This window comes from Nanorana parkeri, unplaced genomic scaffold, assembly GCF_000935625.1.
Source record: "Nanorana parkeri isolate BGI_ZX_2015 unplaced genomic scaffold, ASM93562v1 scaffold373, whole genome shotgun sequence".
Lineage (NCBI taxonomy): Eukaryota > Metazoa > Chordata > Amphibia > Anura > Dicroglossidae > Nanorana > Nanorana parkeri.
The window spans coordinates 718,783-741,052 of record NW_017306641.1 but is presented as its reverse complement, the minus strand read 5'-3'; positions in this window follow the sequence as shown (position 1 = coordinate 741,052).

The window sequence follows — 22,270 nt, the reverse complement described above, 5'->3', positions numbered from 1 at the left end:
TGTGTTTCCTGAAAATAAAATCACTTCCACTTTATATAAACTGATCCCCAGCTATATACCATAAACGTTCTCCTCTATTCCCAGCTGAAAGCAAGGAAGAAATTAAGAGAGAGCTTGTCCTTTATTCTGCCCATAGTGCCTCCACCATTCTTTTCCTGGTTTTAGGACTCCCGACATGATGATCAAAATAAATCTGTGGCAAGGCTGGAGACAGTTGACTATTTACATATTATTAACAAGAAGCAAATTAGCTTACAAATAACTCTTCACTGACCTCTATATCTGCATGCACCATGCTCTAGCGATGATGAATTGCTCTACAGTACATGCAGGTACAGAGGTAAATGAGGGCTTGTTTAACAAATTTTTACTGCTTGTTAAGAATATGAACCTAAATTTCAATAGACAGACCATAGAACCACTTTAAACTTAATTAACGTTTACTAAAACAAAAAAGATGGCAAACAAAAGAAAGCAGGTGTCTGTATACAAAATGCCACCTACTATGCTGTCATAAGCAGGGCATTGCTTATAGGTTTTTAAACTATTTCAAATGTGGATGCAATCACTTACAATGGATGCTGCTCTTTGATGTTAAAATGTTTTAGTATCAGCTGGTTCCCTGAGCACTGGTCCTGATATTCTGTTTTACGGTGGCTCCTTTCCCTTGCAGGGTTCTATGAAGCCACCTTTGTGTGTGCTAATAAGCTGTATGTCTCTCCACAAACACACAGACATAACAAGGCAAGCTACTACCCTCCCTCCACTGCTCCTTACTCTCCCCCTCTGTTCTCTGAGCTGGTAAATGGACGGGTGCTGTAGACTGCTCTGTCCCTTGTGATCTTGTACTCGACAGGAAGTTCAGGGAAGTTGAGCTGAGAGAGCTGGAGCCCGCTGTTTGGAAACATGATGACTGTATGTACTTGGGCAAAAATTTAAAGAAATACTTTGCTGGGAAATGTATATTTGTTTGATCTAGATTCATTCTTGAAAAAAAGTTTGATAGTTTAATATTACTTTAACTGAATTAGTAAGCTGTACTTCAGCTATGTACAATAAACTCTATATGTGGTTTATCCTGCAACTTATTTCAGCAATTATTCATCATGGATGTTGAGATAAAATAAAAGTCTTTTTTTTATTCTTTATTTATAACAGGTAAGGCAGCAGGAGAAACAAGTTTGAGCCAGATACAAAAGTGACCATGGAATCTTGAATAACACATCCCATCAAAAATAGGTAACAAAACCTAGACCAATTGGAAAGTATGGACATCAATCCCCCTATGGAGCAATCCCGCCCACCAACAACCTTAGATTTTCAACCTTTTTAATTTACACCTAAAGAAAAGAGAAGAGAAGAGAAGAAAAGTCATAGAAAAAGAAAAAACGCACAGTGAGCATTATACCAGATAAAATGTCCAACACCTAACAGAGAGACAAACATCAGAAGAGAAAGATAAGCACAAGGACACAAAAAATAACAGCATGGAGAAAAAGACAACAACACACATGAGAGAGATAGCTAAGACCCAAAAAAAGCCATCAAAACTAGAAGAAGCCTATTCCCCTATCATACACCCAATGGAGTGTGGTGAGGTCCCCCCAATAAAGAGTCTTTTCCTCTTCTACACCTAAAATCACATAATTCCCAATTAGTGAATACATTTGAAAGTGTGCTTTTGTACATAGCTTTGCAGGGATTATTGTGGAATAGACATAAAACTGTCTCTTTAAATGTACTTAAAAATGTACTCGGGTGATAGAAGGCAAACTACATTTCTCTGGTACAAATAACATCTGCTGCTGCAAGACAGCAACTTACAAAAACTAATGCACACAAAAAAAAACAAAAAACATTGCTGTGTATTTGCCAGTCCTGAGCAAGACAAACATTTTTCACTGTGTGGCTAAGTGAACCAAACAGTCTCAAGATGCTCAAGGCAGTATCTCACCTCGTACAATCATGTTGAAAGATGTTCAGCTTCCCTGCTTAGGACTGTAAGCCAGCACCTTTCATGTGCTCATCTGATCATGCACTGCATCCCTGTCAGTCATAACTGTGAAGAGAGTCTGCTTTTCACAGATAAAGGAGATTGCAGTGTCGCCTCTGATCAGTATATACAAAGGCATTTTACACAGAGCTGTAACATTAGGACAGATAGATCTGACATACAAATGTCTATTTTCTGTTCTGCTTTCAACATAAATGTATGTATTTTTCAGTAAATATGCTTGTTCCGTGTTATTTTGGTTAAGAGTTACAGTACGATGTCCCTTGTTCTCAGATGACCCTGTTTTGTTCTTATTATAAGGCAGCACAGTGGTGTAGTGGTTAGTCCTTTCTGCCTTCCATCACTGGAAGTCCCCTGTTCGAATCCCAGCCAGGTCACTATCTGCGAGGAGTTTGCATTAGACATGTGCAAAACAAAACAAAATAGTTTTCAGACGAAACAAATAAAAACGTTTTCATTCGTTTCGTCAAAGGAAACACATTTTTATGTTGTTTTGGATTCAGGGGCAATGAGCCTCCGAACCCGAAACCGCACACTGAAACCGCAGAACGAGCGGCAGCCATATCGTTATTTCGGGTTCGGACGAACCTCTGAATCAGCTGATTTTCGTTGATTTGAAGGTTTGTCTATATCCGAATGCACATGTCTAGATTGCATGGTCTCTCTGTGCTTGCGTGGGTTTCCTCACACACTCCAAAGACATGCTGGTTTGTTAATTGATCCTTGCATGTAAGATAGGGACCTTAGATTGTAGCCTCCTTGAGGACAGGGACTGATGTGAATGTGCAACTGTATTATATAAATGCCAGTAATAAATTATAATTTGTTATAGCTAAAAATGCAATACTATAAACAACCAACAAGTACCTTGCATTGGAAAGGTCATAACTATAGACTTGCTGTGAACAAAGCAATGTAGGAATAGTAGTGTGACTGTGTGGCAGGGGATATAGCCAACTTCAGTGGAGTGATATATGAAGCCATTTGGTAATTCAGCCCACCATACATCGTTACATAATCCGAGGAAAGCATCTAAATGGTTCTTGAATGAGTCAATACTCTTAGCTGATACCACTTCCAGGGGAAGGAAGTTCCACAATTTTACCACTCTCACAGTGAAGAATACCCTTTGCGGTTTATGATGAAACCTTTTTTTCTAATTTCAGGTGGTGGTCTCTTGTCTTCTTGAGTGAACTAACAGTAAACAGTTTATTACTGATTTTACCATCACCATTAAACAATTTGTACATTAGTATCATGTCCTATCTTAATCTCCTTTTTTCCAGGGTGTAAAAAAATTAATGTTTGCAATCTTTCCTTATAGCTTTGGCCCTGTAAGCCCTTTATTAATCTTGTTGCCCTTTTCTGGACTCTCTCCAGCTCAAGGACCATCTTCCGCCTACAATTAAAACATGAATCTTGGGTAGGGTGACATTTGAAGGCTTTGAACCCTAACATTGTAATTGTGTTTAAATTTGCATTTGCTACAGCAATTATAAATGAGATTAAAGGGGCAGCTTGCAATAAGAAAAGTGGGCCACTCTCTATAGCAATCAGCAGACCTTTAAAACATCAAAGCATTCATCATGCTAAAATGCACTCACAAGTAACTCAAATCTGTGCATTGTGAGATATACCCACAATTGTGCTTTAGGAAATGTCTTTCTTCCTTTATTACAGAAAAAAATATTCTCTTGATGAAACACTGTTAAAATGTATGGAGAGCTCCCATCTCCCTGCCTTACATTTGCTCGTTGTATAATTTAGTGGGTGTGACGTTGTCTGGGATTTATCAATGATGTATGGATAACTTGACTTTTTTTAAAGACGTTTTTGATCTAATAAGAATAATAAGGGCGGCTAAAGTTGAGTTGTGTGCTCAATTATATCTCACAATGCACAGCTTGAGATAGCCCAAGTGTGTGCTAAACTACTTAGCAAAATGGGTAGTTCTTGTACTAATCTTCTAGATTATCACTCAACCCATGGAGCAAAAGTAATTCTCAAAGCTGATTTGATCAAATATCTGGTAGTATAATACCAGCATCAGTGTAGGCATCCTCTGCTCCTGCTATACCTTTCATCTCAGAATCTTTCATGTGTATGGCCATATCTGTTAACCCTTTATAAGTAGTGATGAACAGATCACTTCACTCAAACTGGAATTTGAACCAGACTAAGTCTATTAGCAGCAAGAGGATGTTTATGATGAATTAGCAAGCGGCCCAGGCCAACCGTTGTACTCATTGTGATGATCTGGTTAAGGGGGTCTTTGAATCCCTTACCAATTCACTTCCCTGTGCCATTTACAGAATCCCACATTCCACTCTGTTCCCCACCATCATTTGGGATCCCCTTTTATTAACATGACAGGGAGTATGGATTGAGGACTCCCACCCCATGACGACATTGCTGCAATAAAGAAACACTAAACATCCTTATTGGTCCCCTTCTAACTGCTACCTAGCTGAGGTTCACTTAGGCTGGGTTCACACCTGAGTGTTTATTTATGCTCGTTTTTCCGCTAGTTCTTTTCGCGTTTTTTCATTCAGTGAAAAATGCGTTTCACTGGTGGTATGATTTTTTTGTTTTTTTCCTTTATTTTCTCTATTTTTAACCAGTTGCCGTCCGCCCGTTGAAAAGAAACGGACGGACGGCACTGCTGCATTAGCGGGTTGCCGTCTCCAGACAGCATTTTTTTTCTGCGCGCGCGCATGGGCAGAAAAAATCCGTGCAATGCATAGAGCCGTTACCGGCTGTTTAACATATACCCGATCGGCGGCGCTATAGCCAGCCGATCGTGTATATGTGCTGGTGTCACCTGGGGACCCCAAAAGAAGCTGATGAAGCAGATCTCTGCTACATCAGCTTCTTTTGGGGTCCCCAGGTTACATTAGGGGTCCTAGAGATCCCTAATGTCTCCATAAAGAGGACCTGTCAGTGTACATGTACTATTATTTAGGTGGATTGTTATCCCCCTATATAATAGCAATAATAATAAGTGCAAAAAATATATATATAAATAAAAAAAAGTAAAAAGAATAAAAGTCACATATAAAAAAAGTTTAAAAAGTCCCCCACCCCCACGTTTACGCACATATAAACGTAAATGCGCGTCCGGTGCACCAGCTCGCAAAAAAGACAATTGCGCTACACACGTTACATATCGCCACGAACATCGCAATGAGAGCAATCATTTTAGGGCCATCAATCACCGATAACACTAAACTGATGAGCGGTAAAAACTTTTAAAGCATCGCCTATGGCTAATTTTGGGTATTATCGTTGTTTGAGGTTTCGCGCGCGCACGCAATTTTAAGGCTTGACATGTTTGGTGTCTTTTTACCCGACGTGACCCCGTCTTTTATATTTTACCAAAAAATTAGGTAATAATAAATGTTTTATCATTTAATATAGGGGAAACAGTTTTTTTTTGTTCTTTCGGTAATTTTTCCTTAATATACTGTAGTAAAAAATAAAACCCGCAGTGGTGATTAAATACCACCAAAAGAAAGCTCTATCTGTCCCCAAAAAATGGGATAAAATTCATTTCGGTACAGCTTTGCATGACGGAATGTACTCCTTTGGGCGTAGGGAGTTTTGCAGCGCGTTCCTGGGTGCTGTAAAACGCCCAGGTGGGAACCATGCCCATAGGCAATCATTGGTTTTCACATGTTGATCGTTTTACAGCGTGTAGGAACACGCTGTAAAACGCTCAGGTGTGAACCAGGCCTAAAATGTTGACAGACCTGCAAAAAATAGTGCTTGCAGAATTTTCCATGTACAGACTGAGGTGCAATTTAACCATGGGTACCAAATCAGCTGTGATCAGACTTAGATCACCCTGAATCTACCAGCCCTGTCACACTCCTTGGTCAAAAAAAATAAAAATAAAAATATCAGCATAAATTTAAAAAGCGTGTTTATCTCAAGATAAAAGATCTGCATCAGAATTGAAGTAATTTAAGTAATTAAGTATAACTGGTATGCGTATACATGTCTCAGGAACGTGTGGTCAGGGGAGGCAGGTGAGGCAGTGCCGCACCTAGTATTATGGAGAAGTCTGAAGCTGACCGCTTTTTCTCCATTCAGATCGGCTTGTTACAGGTTACACAGCAGGGAAAGCCTCCCCACTGTGTAACCTGTCATGTAACCTGCTTGTTAATTACAGGTGACGCTGCATCCGGCTTTTGACAGATAGTTAGGTTACACAGCAGCGGGCTTCCCCACTGCTTGTGTAACCTAACTTGGTGAGGCAAGAGTTGTCACTGCCTCTACTCTGTGTTAGAGGCATGAGCTCTGTGGATGGCTTGGACCAATGGCATAGCGCCATTGGTCCAAGCTGTCCAATTAAAAAAAAAACAGTGAGGACATCGATCTCGATGCCTCACCAGGGATGAGCAAGTGAGGGACAGGGAGGCTCCTCTCTGTCTCCTCCCTTCCTCCTCGCAAACACAGCTTGGTTCCTGAGCAGGGGGCGGAGCTTTGTTGGGATGGGGCTGAGCTTCGGGGGGCTGCGGGTATGCCTCACCCAGCACAGAAGGCACGGCACTGTCCTGTATACATGTATGAACATTTTAAAGGTGAGAGAAACAGAATTGTATAAATAGTTTTTCCTGTTTGCAGTTATGGATTTGTCATATTAGAAGAAATAGTCATGATTGGGCAGAAGTTTATGATGCAAACAAATGTCAGGTTGAGGCCAGACGTTTACCATGAGATTGACTGGGGACTCCCCAGAGAAATAGTTGTAAGCCTGAAAAGAATGAAGTATCAGATTTCAGGGTGAAGCAGCCTTACCACATGGGGGTCTGTGGTTAGGAGGGCCTAGTAGAAGTGTTCGTCTTGCTTGAAATCCTTTTAAAACATTTATTAGTAGCATTAGATATAGACAATGCGTTTCGGGGGAAAGGACGCCACCTGTTTGTAAGCTCCTTTAGGGCAGGGACTGATATGAATGAATAGTATGTAAAGTGCTGTGTAAATTGATGGAGCAATTTAAATGCCTGTAATAAATACAGGTGAAACTCGAAAAATTAGAATATCGTGCAAAAGTTCATTTATTTCACTAATTCAACTTAAAAGGTGAAACTAATATATGAGATAGACTCATTACATGCAAAGCAAGATAGTTCAAGCCGTGATTTGTCATAATTGTGATGATTATGGCTTACAGCTCATGAAAACCCAGATCAACAATTTCAGAAAATTTTTGGCAGTGTGGGCAGGTGCCAAGCCCTGCTGGAAAATGAAGTCAGCATCCCCATAGAGCTCGTCTGCGGAAGAAAGCATGAAGTGCTCCAAAATCTCCTGGTAGACGGCTAAGTTGCATTAGTGAAATAAATGAACTTTTGCACGATATTCTAATTTTTCGAGTTTCACCTGTAATTGTTTGAAAACAGCAAGCTATAAGTTGGGACTCCCCTTTAACTAAATGTACAGGTATTCCTCACTTAACGACCGAGTTCCGTTCCTACGACCAGGTCGTTAAACGAATTGGTCGTTAAGTGAGGAACTCTATACAGTACTGTACTGCATTAGTACAGTACTGTATAGCGTTGCCGATGTACAGTACTGAACAGTGTACTGTACATCGGGCAATGAAAATACTCACGGGGACGCGCTGTGAAGAACGGAGGACGTCACTTCCCCCGGCGACACGTCGCACTGGCGCTGACGCGCGAGGTCGGAGGTCGCTCGGAGGACGGTCGTAAGTGCGAGTGGTCGCAAAACAGGTAAGTCGTTAAGCGAGGAGTATCTGTATAAAAAAAAAACATACAGAAATTGTGCGCATCTCAGTAACAATGGCAGTGCATTAAATGGCGTGCACTCTTTGTACCGTTTCACAAATTCAAGAAAAATAAACAATAAAAACAAATTATTTACATCTTAAATTCTAGCTCTGCTCTGCTAGCTTACCCCTTTTATTTTCCCCTTGATAATTTCACACTAGATTGGGTCCTAAGTAAAATATCTTGAAAAGTTTGTCCCCTATAATTTAAAGTACTTTATATATGTATTTATTTTATATGCTTTTTACAGACAGTACGCTTTAGTATATTAAACCCCCACATTAAGAGTAATTGGGATTATTTCTTAAACAATATATACATATTTATGATGATGGATTGATTAGCATAAGTCCAGCTGTGCCTAAAGGAAGCTGAATATTTATTTCTAATAATAAATAGCTGGATGCTTTTAGAACATTATGATTTGTTGAAAGTGTCTTGGTTTACTGCACAAGAACAAATAAAAAGCTTTCCATTTAGTTTGTGCTGAAATACAGATCAGAGGGCAGTCACTGTTACTACAGCTTTTCTGAGAAGAGAAAAACACAGAGGTGGTGGTGCAGGGCATGCTAATGTGCGGCTTGTCAATGTAGTAGATGAGAGAAAGGTTGACCAATGATACAGGGTGCATTGGCAACGGCTTGATTAGGAAAAGTGTACAGAAAGAACATTAAATATCTATTCAAAATTGTTTATATGGTCTTGGATAGAAGTGGGAAAGGGTTAGAACCACTTTCAGATTTTCATTACCCATTGGGGAAATTTTTACTCACTTCATGTTAAGGTGACAAATGTGTCAGAGGGACAAAATGTGAGTGAAAATCAGATCACCAAAAGCAATAAAAACCTACAGTAGATTCTAACCCTTCTCCACTCTATGTTAAAAAAAGGTTTTGGCAGGATTTGGGCTGCAAGAGTGCAGGTTTCATAACCAAATGTAGTAAGGTGTAATAATCGATTCTCCGGTCCCATGCATGCTGGATTTACCAAGTAAGGTTTTCCCTTCATAGCAATATGGCTTTTTTCCCTATAATGTATATACGAACAGTCATCTCATATAGGGATGAGGTTCAGGTTAGCCCCCATGGGTTTGCTGTAAATCCCCAAGATTGCAGAGTTCTAAAATCACAAAGTTTTGGCTAAACAGTTTTCAGGTTTGCCACCAGAAATAAGCAACCTATAATGCAATGCAAAGACTTTTCCCTGGTCACAAAAGCCATTCATCTGAAAGAATGGATAACCCATCCCTTTTTATATAGAAGGGTTTTTACAGTAGACATACTGTTTATTATTTTTTTATTTGAGCATCAGTACATATCCCACCCCATGGCTGTATCCAGTTTTCCATGCCTTTTGTTTGCCAATAGTTTACATAATAGGATTTGTCCCTATAGATTTCAATGAGGATTGCTGCAAGTTTGCAAACTTTTAGCAAGATTTGTGAAATTGTTTGCAAACCGAACCCAGGCAGATTCACTCATCCTTATCTCATATAATTTTATATACACATTGTCGCAATATTTTGAGCTAGGTTAGAACCAATAAAGTTCTATATTAAAAAAAAACTAAAAAAAAGAAAGCTTTGTTTGCCCACTATGACCTGACCATAATTCCCTGCCTCTTTCTTTCTGCTTGCAGCAGGCAACATTCTAGATTATCAGATAAAAGTGTGACAGTATTGAGGTCTGGGCACCCCAATACTAAGTAGGAAATTCCACCGTCCCCTCAGTTTGTTAAAATTCATCACTTCTGGATATGATCAAATCAGATGCAGATTAAACATTTGTGTGTTTCTGGTCAAAGGATCTTTAAAAAAAAATCCTTCACATTCCAGTCTGCTAAGTACCCAGTTGTTGTTTCAGGCCTGGCTATTTGTTTGGTGGCATTCATCAAAACCTAAAGAGAAGTCATAAAGTGTTAATAACTGGCACACTTGACAGACTCAGTTAATACTCAAAGATCACCTGCCTGATGTCAGAGCACAATGAAAACAAGACAAGCAAAAGGTGCTAGTTAAAATATTTACTAAGAACAGTGTCCACAGGAGCAAGCAAGAATCATAAACCGGAACAAGCCAAAGTCAGGAGCCGGAGTGGGTAGTCGTACAAGCCAGGTCAGGAACATGGAGATCAGCATCATCAGGAACAAGCCAGGAGCAGGAGCCAGAGGAGAACGTCAGCCAGGATCGGGTCATACACAGAATGAGATTGGATAAAGAGATGTCACCAGTACACCAGTATGACAGAAGAGTCAAAGTTCAGTGAATCTTCGTTTTTATTTTCAGAAGTCACTCAAAGTAGAGTCAAGCGATTTCGAGGCCGCGCAGGGTCCCCTTTATCAGGCTTAAAGTGAACATGAACATAAATAAACAGAATGAGAATATTTAGAGCAGAAGGAATGCACTAGCAGGAAGACCATGCAAGGGCAAGGTCCGATTGGACTGAGTGGTTTATATATAGTGAGTGGGGTGACATCATCACTCAAAGACAGGAAACTCCCATCTGACTCTCTCAGATGATGCTCTACTGTCTGGCCATAAGAGGTAGCCTGGGAGTAGCGAGCAAGGTTACAGAGTCTGCTCAGGCAAAGGAGGAAACACAGGTGGGTAAAATGGCAGCCAAGCCAGAATGCTGCAAACCAGTAAAGTCAGGGTGGAACCCTGACACCTTATAACAAGTAAATGACCACACCCCTGCTAGTCAACAATAGTTTCAAAAATTCACTTTCAAAAAAAGTATACCGATGATATTGAGCATAGACATACCATACATGGTTGGAATCTTCTGTTTATCACGTGGTAACATCTGAATACATTAAAATATAGCTATTTTTATAAAACTGACAGTTTGGGAGGGGCCAGTGTCCCTAGGGCCCATAAAAAGCTGCTGCATGAGGCAGCTAGAAGACTCTTGTTTACCATGCAGAAGAGGCTCTTCCGTACAATCAAGAAAAGGAGAGAGAGGAACAGGGAGAGAGTCAGAGAGGGAGAGAGAGAGAGAGAAATAGAATCCCAGATCCATTTTCTGTTTCATTGACTGGACCCTGCTGGACTCACAGAACTCAGGACTTCGCTAAGTACTTTTATTCTTATTCCCTTTTATTTGTCTCTCCTTTTGTAACATATTTTTCTGTATATGTTTCTGCACCATTTATTTTAATAAAAATGATCTTTTAATGATCTTTTAAAATCATTAAGCTTATCTCTATGCTGTAAGTAAGAACTAAAAGTATCCTTGTTGCTGTGAAGAGCACTACCATATTATAAAACCTGTTGTATTCCTGTGTAAAGGAACAATGGGCATCACATGCATTGCCTACATTTTTGAATTATCACAAAAATTGCCCAGGAATGGTGTGTATTTCTGTTTATTCATAGTTTAGAGTTAGGACCGCACTATATGGAGGTGCCTTGACGTGGCTGTGCAGCTTTCACATTTTCTGCAGAAGACGTGTATCTAAACCTCTGCTTTTAACCTTAGTGGTTAGGCAGGTTTTTTGCATGCTGGCGGGTGAGTGTGCCTGGAAACTTTTTGCTGTTTTACTGTTTGAAGCCCTTCCATGTGCACCTTGCTGTAAAGCTGATAACGAATTGATGAGTGCGTTTGCCATTTGTTTTGCTTGACTATTTCTGTTAACACACACGGTGGCAGCTACTATTTTGTGTAAAGGGTTACCTGCAGAGTTAGCCAACCCCAGTGATGATCAATTTCAGTCTCTGCTGGCCTTAGATTGTTGTCCCATGAGCTGGAAAATCACTGTGCAGGGTAAGGCTGAGAGTGGTATCGTCATGTCTTGGTGATGGCACGTTAGGATTGAACTGAGCATAGTCATGTATGGGTAACAGCACAGTGGACCAGTCGCTCAACCACAAACAGCCTTACATAGCAGTGCTGCAATGGCAGTGGAAGTATAAAAGCTGCTAAGCCTTTTAAAGGGCAGCCCTAATCTTCTGTAACCATACATTTGTGGAAATAGGAGACATCAAACTGACAGTTGGAAGTTTTTTCCAATATTAATAGAGGCTGTTTTTCATAATATATTTTCCACTTTTGTATAACATTTCTATTTTTGTGGCCAGTTACTGAAACATTACATAGGCAACCATCAGCATTTTAAGAAAACTATGTAATATACAGTATAGGAGACAAAATTAAGCATTCTTTAGACTTTAACATTTAGGTAGAAAGTACTGTATCCAGTTTAATGTTTTTTTACTCTATCATCTTGAGAGAATTAACCTTCTAAAAACTGCAGTCGCCTGGCTGTTTTTGGCTTCAATATTTTCATAGTCACTGACCTGCAACAACTAAGCCACAATTAAATGAGTACTCTTAAACAGCATACGTGTTCCATACTTGTGCCTCAAAAGGCATTGACAGCCAGGCAACTAGCATTTTTAGTGGATCAGAAATGGCAGTCTTTATATTTTCTTATTTAAGGTTATCTTTAAAAAAAGAAGTCAGCAATGTAAACTCAAAAAATTATATGGCCACAGATTCCCTTCAACATGGATATTTATGTGGATAAGCCAGTACACACACACACATCCTTGTGTCACTGAAATGTCTCTAGTGTATTTACCTTTAGACTCACTGCCATCTTCAGTTATGCTTTATATACACTATGTATAGTTACACTGTGGTTTCCAGAGCTCACCTTGTCTCCGAGAGGTGATAACCCCAGCCATTTGGCTCATAGGAGCTTGATCTTCTTAACTCAGTATCTTGAAGTACAAGTCACTGTCAGTAATTCTGAGCACCACACTGGCTAACCCCTATGAACTCTATACCACTCTACTATTCCTCTCCTATCTCCCAGCTCATCAAGCTGCATTAGGTGTAGTCCTCCCAAACGTGATTAGACTATCGATGAAACGCCACTGTAATTCAGACCTATACTTTTTTCCATTAAGCAGTCTGGGTGTATAATGTGAAGATCAATATTAAATACAAATAGAAATTCTAATGCAATGTGAAAATTAGCAGAAAATTATGAAAGGCTAATAAAGTAGAAACAGGATGCAGAGCAAGAAGAACTGTGAGCGGGCAAATAAATGAATGACTGAAAATCAAACAACCACCAGATGCAGATACCATCTGATATGGTGAATCACATAACTCAGTTTTCACTTTTCATTCTTACTTTCTGTGATTATGCACAAGGCCAACATGCACTGAATATAAAAGCTCCACATTGGATGAAAGAAGAAAGCTTTGGAGTCTGATTGGTTAAGTATGAATCATCAGGTCTCAGTGCGTGGATTCATTTAGTCAGTTAAATATTTCAAAGGATACCTAAAGTAAGCCCATGCTGGCCAGGTTTAACTGCTACTTTAACTTGTGAGACTGTACACCTAATCCCTAAATAATGGGTGTTCCAATATACACATATAAACATACTCTGACCCACCCCTTCCTGCTTTTCACTATTGCTAAGTGAGGCAATCCATAAAAATGGCAAGCCAGAGTCAATCACTATCGGTGGTGGTTGATATATACATATCAGGCACCCTGGTATTCTCGATATCCTGGAATATTTAAAGGAACCCAGTGTTTTACCTTAAAATCAGAACATAAGGTTACTTTAGAGGGAAAATAAAGTGGTTTGGGGTACATTTTATCTGAGTTGTTTTTCAAAGTTAATATTTTGTTTCATTAATGTTTTTTCTCTTTCTATATACAACCTTTGCTTCACAAATAAACATGTTATACATGAGAAAGGGTTCCAGAGCACTATGGATTATCTAAAGAGACAACAGAGTTGCTTGAGTAGCTTGATTTACAGCTTCATTTGCCTAATTGAAATCTGTGACTCCTTCTTATACAGGCTCTTTCACCCCAGTCAGGTCAGCTGTGGGGCATTTAATGGACATGCCTTAAAGAAGAAGTCTCACAAAAATATTAAAGTTTTATTTTATGCGCCATGGTATCAAGTGTATATAGCAATTGGTCCCCTTCACACCCTTCACGTCTATCCTGCAGTTGCTAAGCAGCATAGTGGGAAAGTTTACACATTGCTGTTCAACCATGCTGCTAGCACGTAGACAGAATATTGAGTGACAGCACTGGTATCTAGTAGCATGGGCCACTCTGAAGACCAGCACTGCCATTCATATGAAATCACTCAGCAGTGCGGGTTGTTGTATTTGTCTGCCATGGTCACAGATAGAAACACAACCCCACACAGATCTTTTGCTACTATGAATAAACAATCAGCTTTGCCTGTGTGATAGACCTTCCAATGCTCTGTATGTTTACTAGCAGCTGGCAGCTTTATCACACAGCCCTTTAGTGCTGATTGTTCATTCACAATAAGGAATATTAAGTAAAAAGGGAGAGGACAGGGAGCTATTTCTGGCTGTACCTCTCCCCACAGGAACCCCCATATTGTGGGCTTCAGATTGGGGTCGAGCTACCGCCATCATTAACATAAATAAAGAAGTGCTTTCATTCTGTAATTGAGCCATCAATCAGAAGTGCTATAAGCAGGTGGTCCCCTGACAGCTGACATAACTCCTTTTCATATTTTTAATAAGAGTTCTCCTATTTAACATACTTTTCTGTTTCAAATGCTTTATGTCCTGAGTTAACATGCACTAAATGTAATTTATATGAAAATACTTCTTGATTCTGCCAGTGACTTCCATCTTGCGATCTGATGGTTTATCTACCCTCTGCAGAGTTGCTCTGGGTGTCTACAGCTTATTCTGCTCTCTGAACGGCCTGGACAGAAGACGGGACCTCTGCCCTCCTGTGAATTGCAATAGCAAGAGAAGCCATTGCTGTTGACGTGAGCATCTGTGAGCCTAATAGGGTGGGTACAAGTGTTGATTGACAAAGGCTCCTCCGTCCTATAGCCCATCCCTCACCACTGTGATTGACAGCGGCTCCCAAGCATCTTCTGCAGTCTCTGCCCCCCTCCCTCCAAGCTGAAGGGAGAAGAAGAGCTCAAACAGTTATGTGACCATAGATAAAAGCTAATTGCAAAGGATTTCAATTATTGAAAATAGGGTGAAATCCTTAGTAGGTATGGTGCAAAGTTTGTTTTCATTAGTTTTACTGGCTTTGCATTTACATACACTTTAGGGCAGCCTATTTATTGGAATGGGCTGTCTTATGCGCTGCAACAAACCTAAATTAATTTCTGCAACATTGTATTCCAGCACACTGCATTGCATTGAAGTGCCTTGTGGATCTGTGTTGGGATGCCATTGGAAATAAATAGCACTGTAGCACACCAACACACATAATGTGTACTACAGTTGCAATGTTGTGAATGGGCCCTAAGGGTTGGGAACCTTTAACAAACTTTATACATTCAACCTGAGAACAGGATTAAAAAATGCGTTAGTGGAGGTTACCTTCATAAACAAGTGGACTTTCATTGAAAGTGCCCCTATTCTTTCTGCCCCCCTCCACTAACATCACATAGACTTTGTGTATGCCCTACTGCTCAGGTGCAGCTGGCAGTGAGAAGAGTTTGGCATGGCCAAAGGCACTGGACTTCAGTGAGTATAAATCTGTGGAAGGGGAGGTGGGCAGTAAGTTCATAGAAAGTGTACTTATTCTTTCTGCCCTCTCTACCCTGACATCTTTCATGGAAAACTGTATGTCGAACTGTTCGATTGATCCAGAGATATAGGTATCTGAAAACATGTGCAGCTTGACTTAATGTCTTTCTTCAATATTCTGTGGCACTCTTTTAGACATGTCCATCCCATTGAATGGCCAACACGTGGGTTGGGTGCTGGTAGTGGGTGGGAAGAGCCAACAGACTGCTCACAACTTAAAAAGACTATCTTTCGATCTACTGGTACACTATTTTCAGGTGAAACATGCCCAGTTTGAATAGCCCAGCTTTGTGACAGATTTCCCAATCAGTACCCAATACACAACTGCAGGGTATACAGCACTGTAGCTTTCAATAAACCAAACTTAAAAAAAACAAAACATTTAAAAACGATTTAAATAAATAACATACTTAATTTTTCTGATGTATATTCATAATAATTTGTACCTCTGGTTGTCTTGTTACTCTGTTTTCACCGTTATACATTTTGTGGAAAAAACTATACTCCAATCAAACATAAAACCTTTTCATTCAAGCTGGCAGGCAGGGGTTTGTGACTCATGAGATTGGTTGAAAAGAGTTATAAATTCTTTGACAGATAAAACCGCAGACATATTTGTATTTCAATTGTGTTTTAATCTGTTTGCCTGGGGTTCTGCTTTAAGGTTTCCAAAACATATTTGCCTGCTACATTATATACAATGCTTGTTTGGTTACTGTGTTAAACAACTTTGAATGCATATTTATTAAAATAATTTTGATGCAATTATATTAATTAAAATCTTGCAGCCCCACTCCTGAATTGTAGCAATCAGGCTTCATTGCGGGATGATTAATTACAATCCGGTGCTAGTCATTTGGAAGAGACTTTGAGACAAAGATAGCAGATATGTTGCTCTAGGTGCTGTAGAACTACAAATCCTAGAATATCCAGAAACAAGCTAGTTGTCATAGTATGCCTTGTCAAAGAAATTCACCATAGATGACTGCAGGTCACCCAGGATTAACGCAAAAATATGGAATAGGTAAAATGTATACCTTATAGGATAAGTTCCTAAACGCCTTCTGCGGTTATTCTGATTGCATACAATGAAAACTAAGGTATAATTGAAAATGTTTCACACTATAAATGAGCAATTTTCTGTTACAATGTTTAAGGGTCTTTTCTCTGGGTAGCACTGTTACTGGTGGACTCACCTTCACAGCTATTTATTTTTTTTACTTTTACATTCTTTACTTTACAATATCATGGTCTAAATGAACAACTCAATGTTTGATTTGACACAGAGCAGACAGACTCACTGCAAAGTTTGTGCCCATATCTTTGTGTATGACAGTGCCAGCTGCCCCATGAGCATACTAATGTTCTAAGACTCTTACCCTGAGCATCTGCTTTACCAAAAGGAATTACTGCAGTTTCTTTAACCCTTCAGCTAGCATACCTCGATGCTTATCAGAAGCCTATTTTCTGCTACTGAGTGAAGAAGCTGCCACTGCATCTGGAACATGCCTGTTTTTTGGGGGATTTCTGATCAAGCAACCTGTGCATCTGCCTGAGAGTCCACAACATACTGTAGCTTTTAATCCCAGAGTCCATGAATCATGCAATTCATAGCAAGTAGAGAGATTTCCTAAATGGAACAGCCTAGAAAACATGTGATTGACGATGGTCATGACAATTTTTGTCAATCTGTAGACCGATGTGTTCATCTTGATTGGCATATGCCATTTAACTCGCTAAATTTTGCAAACTGTGCTTCTGATTTAGATGGCACTTTAGTTGGGTAATTCATGGGGGCTTCTAGGTGAGGTATCGTCTACTGTCACCAGTATTATTCCAAAACAGGACTGCTTACTCTCAGCGAAGGGCTCCTGATGCAGGACATGGTGGGAATGCAGCAAAAGAGGTTAGTGTTAGGACTTAGGTTCGTGTTAAGTTCATTTAAGTGGTTAAGTACTAGGTTTAGGAGGGGTTAAGGGCTTGTTTTAGAAATTAAGCTTTAAGGGGGAAGGTTTACTGTTTAGCTCATTTTAGGGGTTGATGGGATATTAAGTGTTCAGGAGGGTTAACTGTGAAGAGGGTACTCTAGTGTTTGGAGATAAAACACTAGCTAATTACTTTACACGCTGGTTGTCATTGCCCAAAGTCTACTGCCGAAAACTACCAAGACCAGGACACCGGTACTGAAAACTATTCTATATTTTCCAGTGAAGATTAAGTGTTCAGGAGGGTTAACTGTAAAGGGGGTACTTTAGTGTTTGGAGATAAAACACTAGCTAGTTACTTTGCACACTGGTTCTCATAGCCCAGAGTCTTCTGCGGAAAACTACCAAGACCAGGACACCGGTACTGAAAACAAATCTATATTTTCCAGCTAAATCTTACCTGCAACTTAGTGAATCTCTCACTTAGTTACTTGAGACCTGCATGTACTTCTGCAATCTTTCACACCAGCACTCCAATCCCAGAAGGCTGGTGGGTTCTGCTTTTTTCCAACTGCAGAAAAATATACCCTCTGAAGACTCTGGCATGTGCTGGGTGAATGATTTCTAACAATACTGGGGATCCTTCCAGGTCTGCACCTGTGCTCTGGGACCCTAAGGTGAAGCAACTTCTCTTGTGTTAGTATGCCTAAATAGTTACATAGCCAACTCTGTTTTTAAAAATCAGATAGACATCTAATTCAAGCTCTCACAAACTTCTGTAAAAATTCTGCAATTCCATTCTGGATAACTATGGTTATATTTGCCTAACAGAGGGAACAAAATTCTACCTGACCCCATGAAGAAGACAGATCAAGTTCCTGGATTACATTACCATACCATCCCTGTGGATACTAACCATTACCTTTCAATATTTCAGAGATCTCCTATCCCTTATAAAAAATGTAGTTTTTACGCTTTTAAAATCTCCAGTGGTTTTCTTAGTGAAGTGCTCAAATCATTACTCCACATACTAAATGCGAGCCTTACAAGTGATTTATACATAGGTAATATTACTTTTCAAGATTTATTATTTCTTAAAGCTGCTGTATGGCATTATTTAATGTAATCAGCCTACTGTTAACCATAATTTTGCAATTCCTTCACCAGCTCTGAATTACTGTATGCTAGGGAAAAAAAATATGCAGTTTATCTCTTCAATACGAATACATTTCTCCTTGTTTATCCTTAAAAGTATAGGAAAACACCTGTTGATGTGGGCTGACCACGCAAACCATTTTTATAGAGTGGTGTCAGCTCTGCTCAGCTGTCTTTTGCTAAACCCATTCAAACCTTCCCATTCCTCTCATTTCTACAATATAGATGCCAAGTGTTCTGTATCTAGACTCCTTGAGAAAACAAAATAAGTGTCCACAGGACACCTCTGAATTTCTATCATGAACTAATCCAATAGATAAAACAAAGCACTCTCAAAGGTATATTCAAAAAACCAAAAGGTAGGAAACAAAAGACATTCGTTATTAAAGATTACATACATTTTAAAGTGCCTTTCATTTAACAATATATGTATTATAATGCGCAAAATATTACATAATAGGGTATATGTCAGAATTACACTTTAATTTAAAATGTAGTTTATACTATTAATCCAGCTAAAGTCTCTTCAATTGCAGTGTTTTAATGTCTTCGTTTTATTATTGAGAGATAAACAAGACTAGGAGCCCTTGCTTTTAATTCATTTAGCTAGTCATATTTTAATGGTATTATTTCTTACTGCTATAGCTGCCCATCGAAATCTGGCCATTGAACAGCTTTCCATAAAAAAGTACTGTAAATGCAACATTGTTTTCAGAGATGCGGGCAGCCCCGGTGTACTGCAAAGAAGAGCAAGACAACAGCTTGTTTTCCCATTATTAACAACAAAGCAGAATTTTTCACTGCCTCTTTATAGATGAGTTGAAGACACAGTTCACCAAGGATAATACTCAAGCTAAAAGCCATTTTAAAACTTGTTACTTTCACTGTGTTCTGGTTCCATTAGTAATCAGTAAAGAAGTGAACTACTACCTGAAAAAGGAAAGGTTATGTAACTTCAACAATTGAATAGTTACCTACATTTTGTTATTTGAGTTTTCTCAGAGACAATCATTTAGGAACATTGTAGGCAGTTTGAACTTGGTACTGAATGTTCCACAAGCTAAACCAATACTTAAAACGCTTCTAAAACCAAAGCAAAAATGTTAAATATTTCAGCTTACCAATTCCTAAATGTGGTGGCTCCAGTCATTTTTATTTTGTAGGTTATTTTTCTTTATTTTCACCCGATTATCTGGTCAGTAAGTATGTTTTGTTTTAAATTCCTTTAACAAACCAAGCTGTTCAGCAAGAGTGGCAGATAGAGGGTTGAGATAAACCATTTAACACTGGCAGGGATGCTTACAATAGTCAGCTTTTATTCATGTATGTAAAACCTTTATAGCAAAAGAAAAAAAAAAACATGATTGTTGTAACTGCTTAACAGTTACCCTGAGTTTGGGTTTAATTTCTTAATCAAGTTTATCTAAATCTGCTAGTGCATCTAACTCTACCCTCTCCACAGGATGACAATGCTGCTGTCCAAGGGTGGCTCTATTGCTCTTCTATAGAGTGGAGCCACCCTAAGATAGGAAGTGTGTTACTGGCCGGATCACCAGGTGAAAATAAAGGGAACAATTTAGGATCGGTAAGCTGCAATCATTATTTTTTCTGTTTTTGGGTTTAGATACACTTAAAAGAGCACAAGTGCCCGTGTTATGGACATTAAATTATTTACATATTCCTAAAAAGGGAATAGAAAAGCTTGAAATCAAGCCTTCAATTACCTCTATAGCTGCTCGTACTGTGATGTAATTAATTCTCAAATATCCTCAAACATCACAACAAAAATTTTTGTTGGTTTCTAACAGTTTAGAAATACCTGCCATTTGTTTATAGTAGAAGCCTGGCAGGCTTCCGACATTCTGCTCCACATTGAAAATAGCTGAACTTTATAGTGCCCATGTTGTGAACTTTGAAGATGAATTTCTCCATAATACCTACAGAAGTGAGTGAGGGCTTGTGTCCAATCAAATGTAATACTTAAGAATATGTATGTAATTTAGTTTGCATAGTCTGAGCAAAGGTTCACTTTAAGCTACTTTTTCTGAATGTTCTTTTCTGTACTCACAAAAATTGCATGAGAAGATTTTATGTAACTTGATAACCAAGAGAATAGCTGTTGAAAATGTCATGTAGTAAGGCATTATTTACTGGCAGTGGACCTTTGTGGCCCTTGGTATAGAAAGGACAAGGGGAGGTTATATAAAGTGCATAGATTATTAAGCTGCTTTTTGTGTTTTGTTTTGTTTTTTTTATTTTCTACTTCTGCACTTAGACAATCATTTGGGGACATTTTATGCAGCTTGATTAACAGGAGACTAGCTTTTGAAAATGTCACATACTAAGGTTTTATTGACTGGAAAATGGACCTTTGCGCTACAGTCTGTGCTGGAGTTAAACCAACGTTGTACATTGATGTTTGATGTCAATTTAATTTTTGTTTTCAGATGAGTCATTACCAAAGACTGTTGTAACTTGCTTTGGCCCAGATCAGTGTTTGTAAGATAATTGCGCACACAAATGTCACTAGAGCTAAGCTCAGGTCAGTAAATGATGTTTAACCATTTAAAAATATGGCAGCCAAGTTAAAGCTGAACCTGAATTCTGGGCAAGTATTCCAGACCCAAATTAATACAACTCTATATTTATTAACAAATGGTTATTTTTTTAAACTAGTGTAAGTACCTGAATTTGACTTGAATGTGCGTCTCTTTTAATCAGCTTTACACCAGCAATCAGACTAGGAGAAGGAGGGACAGCACTGAGAGCCAATCAGTTGAAACACTAGGCAAATATACTAAAAATGAACAAGCAAATAGGAGATGAGTGCAGTAAGATGGCCTCATGAGTCTCTTGCTCCTTCTTTACTGTCCAATTATCAGGCTGGAGAAAGAGATGTGTCAGCAGTGCAGAGAAAGTGGTGTCACCTACTGTCAGGGCCTATATCAGGGCCCTATTAGTAACTCGGTTCTTTAGGATCTCAGCTGCGGAATTAGTTCTTCCTAATGGTATGAAGGGGGGATTCAGTGGACGGACTCCTATTACACCAAGTGCGGTAGGGTGCCGGAACACATCATATACCCCGGAGTTAGGTTTAGTTAAGTGTGAGGGTGTTGAGGAGGACAACCGTATACCCAGTGGACTGTAGACAGTGTAACCTAAGACTGGGGCCTGTTGGGTTTTGTAGTTCCCAAGCCGTAATAGGCTGGAGCACACTCTGGGGGTCACTACTTACAAGTAGTGAAGTAGCTGCTAAGGCAAGAGAGGAAACGTGATTCTAAATATTATCTGGCTACAGACTCCACAGCAGTGGCCAGTTTTATAGGTGCAATCCCTCCACAGTAATGTCAATTTAGAGGTATCTTATAGCAATGGTAGTGTCACAGTAATAGCCAGTAACATTGATGCACTCCTTCCACAGTGATGACAATTAGCGGTATCTTATAGCAATGGTAAAGTCACAGTAATAGCCAGTAACATTGATGCAATCCTTCCACAGTAATGGCAATTAGCGGTATCTTATAGCAATGGTAAAGTCACAGTAATAGCCAGTAACATTGATGCAATCCTTCCACAGTAACAGGATTGTAATGCAGTGATTTCGTATTAGCCACTATGGCAAAGGGGATTCCCCTGGTTTACTTGCGGTTCTGGAGTGAGTGTCTAGCGATGAGTACTGCTATTGATGCCAGTCTGAGTGCACACTGGAGCCGAAGGTGAAGTGAGGTTTCCAGGAGTCAATCTGCGGCTGAGACTGAAGCAAGATGGGCTGGTATGGCCGATGCTGATCACAGGGTCCTTGCTCGACGTTCCA